This window comes from Erpetoichthys calabaricus, chromosome 14 (assembly GCF_900747795.2).
Source record: "Erpetoichthys calabaricus chromosome 14, fErpCal1.3, whole genome shotgun sequence".
In the NCBI taxonomy this organism is placed as follows: domain Eukaryota; kingdom Metazoa; phylum Chordata; class Cladistia; order Polypteriformes; family Polypteridae; genus Erpetoichthys; species Erpetoichthys calabaricus.
The window spans coordinates 16548694-16562247 of NC_041407.2; the positions used below are offsets into that span (position 1 = coordinate 16548694).

Here is a 13554-nt window from a genome sequence, read left to right on the forward strand (position 1 = left end):
CTGTCCAAGGAGAACCCCCCCATCCTTCACTATGACTGCTGATGATGATTGTGCAAGGAGGAACCCCCCCCCCCCCCCCCACCCCACTATGACTATCAGCAGTGATTGTCCAAGGAGGACAACCCACATTATGCCGGTTGCGGATTGTCCATGGAGAAGTCCCCCCTCCCCACTATGACTGTTGGTTGTGATTGTATAAGAAGGACCTCACCACCCACTATGACTGTTGCTAGCGATTGTCTGAGGAGGACCCTCTCCCGCCTCCTAAAGGGTCAAGTGCTGTGACTGGTGACGTCCTTGCAGATGCACTCTTCTTCAGGTATGCTGTACATATTTTATACGTGAAAAAGTTCAGACGAGCACAACACTTCTGAACATTAAACAAACACGATTGACATTTGATGTAGCGCCGCTACAAGCATGAAGAAGAAGCCCATCCATTGCAGAGCAAGCACACTCAGAAGCCCACACACTATATAAAGCAAGATGGATGGCTGCAATAACTTTGGAATTACCTTAAATGTAATCACTGCTAAATGATTGCGTTTCCTGATGGAGGAAACTTCTCTCTGTCTCTAAGGAGTCTATGACGCACTCAGACACCTTCCAGCCATAGGAAGTATCTCTCTTACAGGAGTGAACGTGTGTTACCCCCATAGACCACAGCCCACCCAGTTAGTGCCATTCTTGCCCTCCTTGGCCTACAGTCTGGGCTCCTCTGGCTTGCGGCCACTGCCTTCATCTTTATGGCCTTCAAGTCATAAATCAAACGTGACCTTTGAATTGGCGCCAACCAAGCAGGTCAGTGTATCAAGTGTCCGAACCGTTCTAATTGGCACGAGAGTTGTCATGTGATACCACTAGAGCCATCTTACCAGTCGTCTTCTTTCACTACAGAGACCTGTGGACCACTAAATCATTTAGTATAATGGAGTAGACAAATGGAATGGATTTGGAAAGACCTCAGAGCCCTTCACTTTTCGCATCCTTGATTGTGTTTAATTGTTCATTTGAAATGCCCAACAGTCTACGCTCAGTAAAGTGAAGAAATGTTTCAGAAAGGTGAACAAATGTATCCAAAATCGAAATATGAAACCTCTCCTTTCCTGATGTATTCAGACCTTTTGCTGTGGCACTTCAAAGTGAAGTCAGGTGCCTCCTGTTTGCTTTCATCCACCTTAAGAAGTTTCTAGAACTCGACTGGAGTCCACCTGTGGTAAACTGAACTGACTAGACATCATTTAGGAAGACACACACGTGAACCGGTCGGTGTATGTAAGATCTGACAACAACCAAGCCATGAAGTCCAAAGGGACTCTCTGAAGACTTCAACTGTGGTGAGGCACACATAAGGACAAGGGGATCAAACCATTTCTGAAAGCACTGAGCATCCCCAGGAGCACAGTGGCCTCAAGAAATGGGAAGTGGGAGAAGTGTGCAACCACCTGGATGAATAACCAGAGAAGAAAGGCGAGAACACGAGAACCTTTTTCTCAACGCCAATTAAACGGGGTTACCAGCTGGTACCCTAGTCCTTTAAAAATCTTTGTCTGTTCCTGCAGTGGCGTAGTCGGCAGGATCAACAATGGGGCCACAGTAAGTTCATTTGGACAGAATTCATAAAGTGGTGAAAGTCTGAATTGTGGATGAAGATTGAAAAATAATTAGTGATATTATCTATCTATCTGTCTATCTGTTATATAGTGCCTTTCACATCTATCTATCTATCTATCTATCTATCTATCTATCTATCTATCTATCTATCTATCTATCTATCTATCTATCTATCACTGATCACTCTCTATCTATCTATCTATCTATCTATCTATCTATCTATCTATCTATCTATCTATCTATCTATCTATCTATCTATCTTGTCCTGCCTACTACGCTAAAAGTAAAATCTATCTATCTATCATTGATCACTCTCTATCTATCTCTCTATCTAATCAGTGTGGCCAGAATATTGGACTGTGAATATAATGTAATATAATGCATTCCATTTTGAATTCCAACAGATGGCACATCACCAACATTTGTAGTGATGCCTTTTTTATTACAAATGTTTGTGATGCACCATCTGTTGGAATGACAAATGCAATGCATTTTATTGCTATATGGATTACAAAATATTTTCCAATAGATGGTATACCCACAAATGTTAGCGCTGAGGTCAATGTTGATTATTTAGATTTCAACCTCATCTTACATGGGTAGCTCAGGTAGTCTAGTTAATAAAATATCAGTCAGATTTAGTGAAAAAGTTGTATTTTTAAATTGAATAAGCAATGCCAGAACACATTGTGTGCATTGTATGCCCTTTAACATCCAAAAGATACCACGTCTTATTTTTCTGGAGAAAATGTGCTTCTCTGTCTCCTTTAAGTGCCCACACTGCAGGGGAAACTGCTTGAGACAAAAACTTCACTTGAGGCTCTGAGTTGAGGACACTAGAGATGGAGCAAAAGCAAACATCCTAAACATTTTCATTCAACTAGAAGGCTTTGGCTTTGCCACAGCAGCTCAGATGTCTTGTGAGGGCTGTGCATGTGGCCCCCAAAAAACAGCAGGCCGACGGAGCTTTTGGCAGATGATTAATCAGAGTTGCAGCCTGGAAGATGCTCAGAGTTTGGGGGATTGTAATATAATGTTGAAATCGTATTTTGTGAATTTACCTCCTGCAGCAACCTTTGGATGAAATGTTCTGTCGCCAACTTCAGGTTTGCACTGAATTCTTCTTTTCTTGATGTGAGGGCTCAGATTTGCTTCTGCAGGCCTGTCTAATGAATAGTTTTGTCAGTAGCTTCAGGCTATCCTTATCACCGTGTTATGCTTATCGTTTAAAACCTCATTGTTTTCGTTTAGTCTGAATGACCAGCTGGGATTGAATCTGCTGAAGTTGCTGAACGAGCCAGACGAAGCCAGTCTGATCCAGATGTGCTGTTATTTCCCAGACCGGCTGGACAGGTAAAACCATCTCAGGTGTAACAAAAAAACTTCCAAACCTGTGCTTTACAGGTGCAGACACTGCAGGTAAGAGAAATGTGATGCCATCTATACGGGTGGGAAAAAAAATCCAAGATATGTAGTGGGGTGGGTTTGGGGGCAAGAATTGTAGAACAGACAGAAAAACACCAAAGCACATCACAACAAAAGCACAATCTTAGTAAATCAATCGCCTTTCATATCAAGGCCTTCAATCTTGGTTTCCTTATCGTAAGATTGAATTTAAGATTATTTAAACTTATTTTAAGAAATGTGGCAAGTAAATTTAGCTTACATGATTGGCAGATTTTTTTGTTCAATAAATTATTTACCTGACAAATTTTCTTAAAATAATCTTAAATGCAAATATCTTAATAAACCAACAACTCTTACAATAAGGTGAACAAGACTGAATGGCTTGACATAAAAATCTTTTCACTTTGTTAGATTTCATTTTTTGCAGCATAAGAAGTACTTATTCATGAATTATCTGTTGTGGCCAGTAGGGGGTGCAAACACCAGTTACAACCACACATACACACACACATACACACATACACACAGAGTCCTGGGTTCAAATCCAGTGCTTTCATTTGAAATAAAGTGTACCTTAAGCAGGCTTCCCTTCCTCAGACACGTAGCAGACCCCAAACGAGACAACACAGCCCAAAAACACCGTCAGTCGCTCCCTATACTCCTTCTGTGTCCCTGCACTTCTCCCATTCAGTATAGTCCATCTCCTCTCCTGCATCCAACTCCCTGGGCCAAGTGGAGGGATCTCCTTAAACACTCGACCCTCGACTCGACCCAGACAAGGCAGGACCACCCTGGTCCTTGTTCAGCTCCCCCAGGTGGCCCTTACAAACCTATCTATCTATCTATCTATCTATCTATCTATCTATCTATCTATCTATCTATCTATCTATCTATCTATCTATCTATCTATCTATCTATCTATCTATCTATCTATCTATCTATCTATCTAACTAATGTAATATAATGCATTCCATTTTGAATGCCAACAGATGGCACATCACAAACATTAACAATGCTTTTATGAATCCCATACCAAATGGCATATAAAAGAGATACATACATTGCATGTGCTATTCCAACAGATGGAACATCACAAACATTTGTAGTGATGCCTTTTTTATTACAAATGTTTGTGATGCGCCATCTGTTGGAATGACAAATGCAATGCATTTTATTGCTATATGGATTACAAAATATTTTCCAATAGATGGTATACCCACAAATGTTAGCGCTGAGGTCAATGTCAATTACTTAGATTTCAACCTTATCTAAGATGGGTAGCTCAGCTAGTCTAGTTAATAAAGCATTAGTAATCCTGCCAACTACGCTAAATTATCTATCTATCTATCTATCTATCTATCTATCTATCTATCTATCTATCTATCTATCTATCTATCTATCTATCTATCTATCTATCTATCCGTTTGTCTGTCTGTCTGTCTGTCCCTCTACCCCTCCTGCTGTTCCCTCAGTCTTTTCTTATCCCAGTGTTTCCTGTTCTCTTACTGGGATGTTGTGATTATTTAACGTGTATTTACTCCTCCATACATTTACATTCCATCACGTTGCCTCCGTTGTTCTTCTGCTGACATTTTCAGATGGACACAAAGTAACAGAATGTCACCCTGGTATGAGGAAGGGTAGAGAAAGAGAGAAAACAGAAATGACAAAGATTCAAATGTGTAGGAAAGGCTGATAAAAGGAAAATGAAAAGAAAATAAAGAGAGAGAAATGAAAGATCGCAGGTAAGATGATGCTCTAGAAAAATAAAATTAAAAGAACTAAAGGTCCACAGAAAAAGTAAAGCATGAAATGAAAGGCTGGTATTAGAAAATGTAAAATGGGAAAGTTCATGGAAAGATTAAAAAGAAAAGGGTTGGAGGATGAAAAAAGAGAGTGATAGAGCAAACATGATAATGAAGTCAAAGGAAAAGAAAAGTAAGAAGATCAAAATGAGTGCTGGAGCAGCGGGCCTTCTGACCATCTCACGCCGAGGTGTTTTCTTCAGATTCCCGTGGCTAGTGATGGCCATCTCAGGGCCCTCGCCGTGCGTAGTATTCTGTAGCGTATCGACTCGTTGGCTCTTTTAGGCTGCCCGTAGCCGGTCACCTTGGGCACAATGTCATTTCTCCTTGGCATGGCTTGTTATTCCCATGTGGATGGTGACATTGATCGGTGCTGAGTGGTGAGCCATGTGCTTCATGGGGGTAACAAGCTGTTTCTCGTTCCACTTCTTAAACTCTTGTCACAATTACACATTGTGAATGGGGGGCCCAAAACAACGCTGCACGCCGAATATGTTACAAGCCCAAAATGAAGAGTTTGAGCGCTCATCGCGAGCCCATTAAACGTACAGTAAGTGCTGAAGCTGACCATGTCCCACCACTCATTTAGCGGAGCCCCAGGCCAGGCCTCCTCTGACTTTCAGCCTCTGTGGCTCATGAAGCATTCACTCCTAGCTGGGAGTTGTAAGCTGCTTGTTCTGTCAATGATTTACACGAAAGCCCCCTGGCTACATGGAGACCTGCTGGTCAGCTGTGTACTACAGCAGTGACATGGTGGTCACAAGCAGGGCATTAGGCTTCTCAGTCCACTGACTCGCCTCCGGCGCTGAACCTGCTCAGTAAATGGAAAAAGAGAGTCGGGCAGGAATAACACTCAATAGCTTAGTCATCTGTCCATTTGTTAACCTGCTCAGTCCAAGTCCTAAGGCCGTTGCAGGATGGATCCTGTCCTGGAAACGGGACCAGGCCTGGTGAACTTTACGTGGATTTTCAACAAATCTTAAGTGCTGTGTGAAGTTCCCATATGCTTCAACCCAGATGCAGTCATACCAGCACCAAACGAATCTCCCATAATAGGAGTGAATGACTACAGACCTGTTACTAGGACATCCGTAGTCATGAAGAGCTTTGAGACGCTGGTGTTAGCTCACCTGAAGGACATCACAGATCTCCTGTTGGGACCCCCTTTAGTTTATGTACCCGAGCAAACAGGTCAGTGGATGGTGCAGTCAATATGGGGTCTGCACTTCATCTTTCAACACCTTGACAAGTCAGGGACCTGTGCAAGGATTCAGTTTGTGGACACACAATCATCTCTGAACTCCTCCACTCTAAACTCAGCCAGCTTTGTGTCCCTCTGTGCCTAAACCTGTCAGCGGATTAACAAGGAAACTGGAGAAACTCTCCTCCAGCCCCCCTATAATCAGCACTGGGGCCCCCCTAGGGATGCCGGCTCGGTTCTATACAAACAACTGCACCTCTAAGGACCACTCTGTCAAACTCCTGAAATATGCGGAAAACACAACCATCACTGGACTCATTAGAAGTGATGGCGAGTCTACATACGCAAGGAAGGCTGAGCAGCTGGCCCTTTGGTGCGGTCAGAACCATCAAAAGTGTGCAGATGGAAATGGACTTCTGAAGGAGACCTTCACGATGACCTCCTCTCTCTCATATTTAACAATGGTGTGTCAGTGGTGGAATCCTCCACGTTTTAGGGATCTTGACAGGGAAGGCCAACATAGATTCCATCATAGAAAAGGCAACGAGGTGAACGTACTTCCAGCGACAGCGGATGGAGTCCAGTCTACCACAGCAGCTGCTGATTCAGCTCTACACGGCAATCCTCAAGTGGGTTTACATGCACACACACAAAACCGGGATAAGCCGAGTAACACAGTTATGAAAACCTAGATAAGACAAGTTACTCAAACCGGGATAATTCAGTAACCCAGTTATGAAAATCAGGATAAGGCAAATTACTCGAACCAGGATAAATCGAGCAACACAGTTATGAAAACCAGGATAAACCGAATAACCCAGTTGTGAAAACCGGGATAAGCCAAGTTACTCAGTTATGAAAACCAGGATAAACCGTGTAACCCAGATTATGAAAACCGAGATAAACCAAGTTAATCAAACCAGATTGAATCGAGTAACCCAGATTACGAAAATTGAGATAAAACAAGTTACTCAAACCGGGATAAACCGAGTAACCCAGATTACGAAAACCAGGATAATTGAGTAACCCAGTTACGAAAATTAGGATAAGCCAAATTACTCAAACCAGGATAAGTCGAGCAACCCAGTTATGAAAACCAGGATAAACCGTGTAACCCAGATTATGAAAACCGAGATAAGCCAATTTACTCAAACCAGGATGAATCGAGTAACCCAGATTACAAAAATTGGGATAAGGCAAGTTACTCAAACCGGGATAAACCGAGTAACCGAGTTACAAAAACTGGAATAAGCCAAGTTACTCAGTTATGAAAACCAGGATAAATTGAGTAACCCAGTTATGAAAACTGTGATAACACGAGTAACCCAGATTACGAAAACCAGGATAAACCACATTACTCAGTTATGAAAACCAGGATAAACCTTGTAACCCAGATTATGAAAACCGAGATAAGCCAAATTACTCAAACCAGGATAAATCGAGTAACCTAGATTACGAAAATTGGGATAAGACAAGTTACTCAAACCGGGATAAACTGAGTAACCGAGTTACAAAAACCAGGATAAGCCAAGTTACTCAGTTATGAAAACCAGGATAAATTGAGTAACCCAGTTATGAAAACTGCGATAACACGAGTAACCCAGATTACAAAAACCGGGATAAGCCAAGTTACTCAAACCAGGATAAACCGAGTAACCCAGATTACAAAAACCGGGATAAGCCAAGTTACTCAAACTGGGATAAATTGAGTAGCCCAGTTATGAAAACTGCGATAACACGAGTAACCCAGATTACAAAAACCGGGATAAGCCAAGTTACTCAAACCAGGATAAACCGAGTAACCCAGATTACAAAAACCGGGATAAGCCAAGTTACTCAAACTGGGATAAATTGAGTAGCCCAGTTATGAAAACCGGGATAAGATGAGTAACCCAGTTATGGGAGAAATCAAGTTTCTTAAACACATCCATTCGCATGCGACAGTCCACTTCTCGAGGACTCCTCTGGCAAAACACTCACAGAAATGTGATAAAATAAGATTAATCATCGACAATGACTGCCATGTATCTGAAAACAAGCGTGGAGTCTGTGTGTCCCAAGCAGTGAGGGGAACGTCCCCTTTAAAAGTAACTTACTGTAGTTTCATTATCCATTACTTAGAAAAAAAGCAACTAAATATGGTACTGTATATAGTTCATTTTAAAAGGGAATGCGTTACAAAAAGTATGCTACTTCGGTATTCTTCTTTTGCATGAATAAAATATATAAAAAATTTAATTTAAATGATTTTATTTACTTTAGTTATAAATGCACTAAAAAGTAAAAAATACATTTTTCTTTAACAACAATTTTCATGGTTATATGTGACCAACTAAAATAAATGAATCGATTCAAACAATTTTTTTAACTTGTTTAACATGGCGGGGGAATTGCAATATTGTTGGCTTTTTAATAATTTAACCTATTCTATTAATTGATTGAATACATTAATTTATGTGTGACCCACGATTTTACTTAGTCACATATAACAACGGAAATTGTGGTTAAAAACAATGTATTGTTTTGCTATGTAGTGCATTTATAACTAAAGTAAATAAAATCATTTTACTTAAACAAATTTTTTTATGCATTTTATTTTTTACTCTTTAGTTTTTGAGTATTTTGCAAATTATTTTTCTTTAATCATTTTTCATGAATGGGAAGCTTCTTTAAAAGTATTACATAACTAGCCGTTGCCCGTAGCAGTGAAACAGGACCAACTTTAAAAATCGATAAACAAACAGGTATTGCTAGCTAAGGGGAGGCGAGGTGTACTCCAAAACGCAGAGGTAGACCAACTCCCCACTCATGATGTCACACTTCCCCTGCTCCTCGGCCCGCAGCCTCTGTCTTGGATTAGTGCGATGAGAGAAGTCACAAAATCTACCGGAATGTTCAAGCAAATTCCAGAAAAAAACCTGATCTAAATCCATTCAGTAGTTCTCTCATTCACTAGCTAAGCGGAGTTAAGCTTATGCCCCAATATTAGTGTGTGAGTAGGGAGGTCCCCGCGGCCCACTGCCTCTCTCTCGGATTTGTGTGAATAAATCAGTATCGCAAGTGAACTATAATACTTAGTGCGATGAGAGAAGTCGCAAAATCAACTGGAATGTTCAAGAAAATTCCAGAAAAAAACCCAATCTAAATCCATTCAGTAGTTCTCTCATTCACTAGCTAAGCGGAGTTAAGCTTATGCCCCAATATTAGTGTGTGAGTAGGGAGGTCCCCTCGGCCCACTGCCTCTCTCTCGGATTTGTGCAAATAAATCAGTACCGCAAGTGAACTATAATACTTAGTGCGATGAGAGAAGTCGCAAAATCAACTGGAATGTTCAAGAAAATTCTAGAAAAAAACCCGATCTAATCCCGTTAAGTAGTTCTCTCATGAAAAGCAGAAGTTGGACTTTATATACAGACAATCTTTTTTTGCAGAATTATTTGAATACTGAAAAGAATTATATTTTTTTGTTCAGGCTCTTATGGGATTAGTGCTCGGTTGCAGCGAAATAAAAAATCGACGACGGAACGGCAAGCTTCCTCACCGTGATCACCAAGGCTGATCCTTCGCAAGACAAAACAAGTAAAGTCTGCACGCATATTTCTCAACTCCGCTCACGGGAAGAGGCAGTTTGATGCGTCTTTCACTTGTAAGCTCCTATATCTCACTCTATTCTCTCTCCGTCATTGTTGTGTGTGTTCATTAATTGGAATTTCATAACCATCGATTACGTCGAAATTTGTTACATAATTGCTTCGGTTTTGACCGATTACTGTATTATCATCGATACTGAGCAAATGTATGCAAAATTTGAAGATATTCGCTTTGCCAAAAGTGGGTTTAAAATCATTTGCAAGGTTTGACCCAGACAAACAAACAGACGGAGGACTCAAATTAAATAAAATCACTTAATAATAAAAACTGCACATTTCACTCGTCGGCATTTGTTACCAAATCCAAAGCCCTTATATGGACCTTCATGGAACTGACCAGAAGTGCAGCCACAGCCGGATGGGATCATTTCTTTGTGTTTTATAAACGTGTGTAGTTCTTCATGTGCCGTGAAGTAAATCGCATCCTTCCCCTAACATCCTCGACCCGAGTCACCGATGATTTGCGGTATGAACTCTGCTCGCTGCGCTGCCCCGTCACACTGTTTCAACATATCAACAGCAAACAGCTGGATTAAAACGAAAGCGACATTTTAATTAATATATTTCTGTTACCACCTTGCACACAGCACACTCGTCTCTGCTCGGCTGTGGGACGATAACAATAACGCAGGTATTTTTGAAAACTTTTGTCAATGTAATATTTCTGTTTTATACCTTTAATAAATTTGCAAAAATTCGGAAAATCCTGTTTTCTTGTTGTCATTTGGGGGTATTGAGGGTTGTTTGATGAGCAAAAAAAGAATTTAAATGATTTGAGCGTGAGGCTGCAACAAAATATGGAAAAGGTGAAGGGGTCTAAATTCTCTGTACTTAGGCACAAGCCTTGAAACCATTTTTGTTTTTTACTTTCTACAGATTTTGCTCATTTTTGTCCTTTCATCAACATGTCACCTCTGATGCATAGTTTGGTTTATCTTTTTCTTGGCTAATCTTCTTATTGTCATTCTTTGCGTGCATAGCTGGGGGCTTTGGGTGTCTTTATTCGAAAATTCTACAGACTTGACCATAAAAATGCTGATAAGCCAGGAAGCTGCGTATCAAGTTTCTAGAAAGCCAGTCAGACTCCTGAAAAGTCATCCTGCTGGTGGAACCCACCTGTGATAAGGAACCAGTTGTGAAGAAGACTTCAAATCGATAAAAATAAGTGTCACGGTAGACGCTATCCAGTGGTGCTCGGTGGGCATGGTCTTTTTTAACTGATATACCCATTCATGTACTTCTCACATCTTTTTATTTGTGGAGAAACCTTTGACCTGCAGCAATGTGCTGAGGTTCTCATCATTTGGTCTCAAATAATGAAATAATCACATAAGATTTGCCATTCAGTAGATAGCCACATAGGCTAGTCTTGGGCATGAGAGATGAATGGCAAGTCCAGCAATTTCTCTTCCAGTTCAGAGGAGGCTTTAGTCAAATCAGTTGCAAGTTCACAACATGAGAGCATCTCTTCAGGCCATGAAATCTTTGAGTCACACAAACCACAGACCTCGTCATTCACGTCAAGCCTAATGGAACAGATGGTACGGATCAGCCAAGGCTCTGTTCTCAGAAGATGACAAACATCCTGGGAGACCAATGGAAGCGACAATCTAGATGCTAACCATTTCATGATCTTGGAGGTTCGAGGTATCAACTTAAAAGATAACGGAAAACCTCCATCATTCATGAGATCTTAGACATGCGAAAGCTTTCAGCTAAATGGGTCCCAAAATACCTCAGTGCTGACCAGAAGTGTGATCAAGTGGTTTGTTTCGTAGCCTGTTTTGGACTCAACACCCTGTGGGATTTTGGAATCAGCTTGGTACCGTGGCTGAAACTTGGATCCAAATGTAGAAGACCCAAGAACAATCCAAAGAATGGAGTACACAGTGGGTCCCCAGAAGTGGGGACTTTTGTCTTTCAAGGACAAAGGTGGAATTCTTCTTGTTGGTTACATGGAGAAGGGTGCAACTATCACTGCATAGTACTATGTATTACTTTTGGACAAGTGGAATTCGGGAATTGGTCTACAAATGTCGAGGCGAGCTTTCGAAGGGGTTCTCTCCTCAGCAGAAGAGCAGAAATTCACCCATTTACACTTTGGATTGCTGAGACATTTATCCGACCTGGTCACCTTCTGACTATTAGCTGCTCCATAACCTCAAAAGAGTTTGATACACTTTATTATTCTCCAAAGGGAAACTGTCTTTTTACATGAGGCTTGTGGGGGGTCAGAGCAAAGAGTTAGCCATCATACAGCACCCTGGAACAACTTTCAGGGTCTCGTTCAAGGGGCCAATGGAGTTGGATCCCATCTGGCGGTAACAAGATTTGAACTGGCAACCTTCCGGATCCCAGTACAGATCCTTAGCCTCATAGCCATCGCTCAGCCTAATACAATACAATACAACTAGCTGGCGCCCGCCGTAACATACGGTGGTGTAAGAATAGGAACGGAAAACGGTGAGAAAGGAATTCAGAAATCAAGAAGAAATAAATACTTCTTGAAAGACGCAGTGTGCATGTAGAATTTCCGACCAAGCAGGATTACATATGAAAGTGATAAATAAATCAGGCTTTCCGGATTTACGTACTATGGCCATGGTATCCTGATAGTTTTGTTGCATGTATCTTGGACTTCTTGGAAATGTGGACGGTAATATGATCATTTTGCCTACACGTACGTTGTTATTTTCAACGTTTGCTTGCAGTGCGTCTGATAGTTCCATGCGCAGATCTTGTTGATGTAATCTGAGATAGTTGAGACGCGCGCCCTCTGTTTTAACATACGCATTTACGATGTACTGTTGGAATAGTTTGCCGCTGGAGTGCAAAATACTAAATGTATTCCTCATTGCTAATCTGTACGCGTAAAATTGGCACTGAGTAAGCCTTATTCGCTTGCCGGTTCTTTTATTAGGGACATGTTGTAAATCTTTGTGCCAGCCAATGTAAGGGTATAAGGGAATAAAAGTGGGTAAACCATATTGAGTGTGGAAATCTGTTTACAGGAGTTGCCTATGGGATAGACACAAATGTCCCTTTCAGCAGGCGTTTCGCCATCTTCTCCGAAGAAAATCGTTGCAATGTCGGGGCATTGTATTGTCGTAAATCCTGCCTAGGGCTTTCCTTGAAAACCATTCGTACAGGTGCTGTTGGATTGGACCGAGCGATTTCATACATGTGTTTGTATGATTTAGCGAAGGGAGCATGGAACCTAGCTGGAGAAGTACATTTTCGCGGCATGCAGAGTTTGCTTTATTTTGTAAGCTTACTTCAGTAGCTTGCGCTGTGTCAAAAACATGCAACTGTCCATATCCTGGAGAGGTAGAAGTGTTAGCGTATAGTGGAGAGATTTGGTGATAAATTTGCCCGTGTATTTTAAAACAGTATGGTCCGTGGGCAGGAGGTTGAGTTATCTGTGCACCCATGGAAGCAAACGCTAAAGAAGAGTTGTATTCTCGAATGTGTTCACGATAATTTTTAGCTTCTGATGTTTGCTGTGTAAGAAGCTGTTGTAAAGACACAGGAGGCTCCCGCAAAGGTGGTAAAGCTACTTTACCGTTGTGGCAGCACCTTGAGTACTTGTTGGATATATTACGCTTAGCAGGCCATTATAGTGCATGACATGGAAGAGGACGAATAGGAATCGAGAAATGCTGTGTCAGCTGCGTGTGGGCGGGACCGGTTTTAAAGTGCAAGCAGGACGAACCAGAAGAGAAATATATATAAGAGATACAAAACAATTTTTTGTTGTATAGCCCAAAATATCACGCAAGGAGGGCTGCAATGGGCTTTAACAAACAGGTCCCCCAGCCTTGACTCTCTAAGAAGAAAAGGAAAAATGGAAGAAACCTTTGGAAAGGCAGTTCAAAGA

The 13554-nt window shown here is 41.3% G+C and overlaps 1 protein-coding gene across 2 annotated transcripts in view; it reads right to left on the reverse strand.

Annotated features, from left to right (window-relative positions):
* The window catches only part of kcnj16a (potassium inwardly rectifying channel subfamily J member 16a), a 59670-nt gene that overhangs the window by 19285 nt on the left and 26831 nt on the right, over window positions 1-13554 (reverse strand). The window contains exon 2 of one of the 2 annotated variants that reach the window (XM_051918965.1): window positions 2676-2776. The exons of the other annotated variant lie outside the window; for it this stretch is intronic. The gene's annotated coding sequence lies outside the window, so the exon portion shown is untranslated. The remainder of the gene's footprint in view (window positions 1-2675; window positions 2777-13554) is intronic. 2 annotated transcript variants of the gene reach the window in all.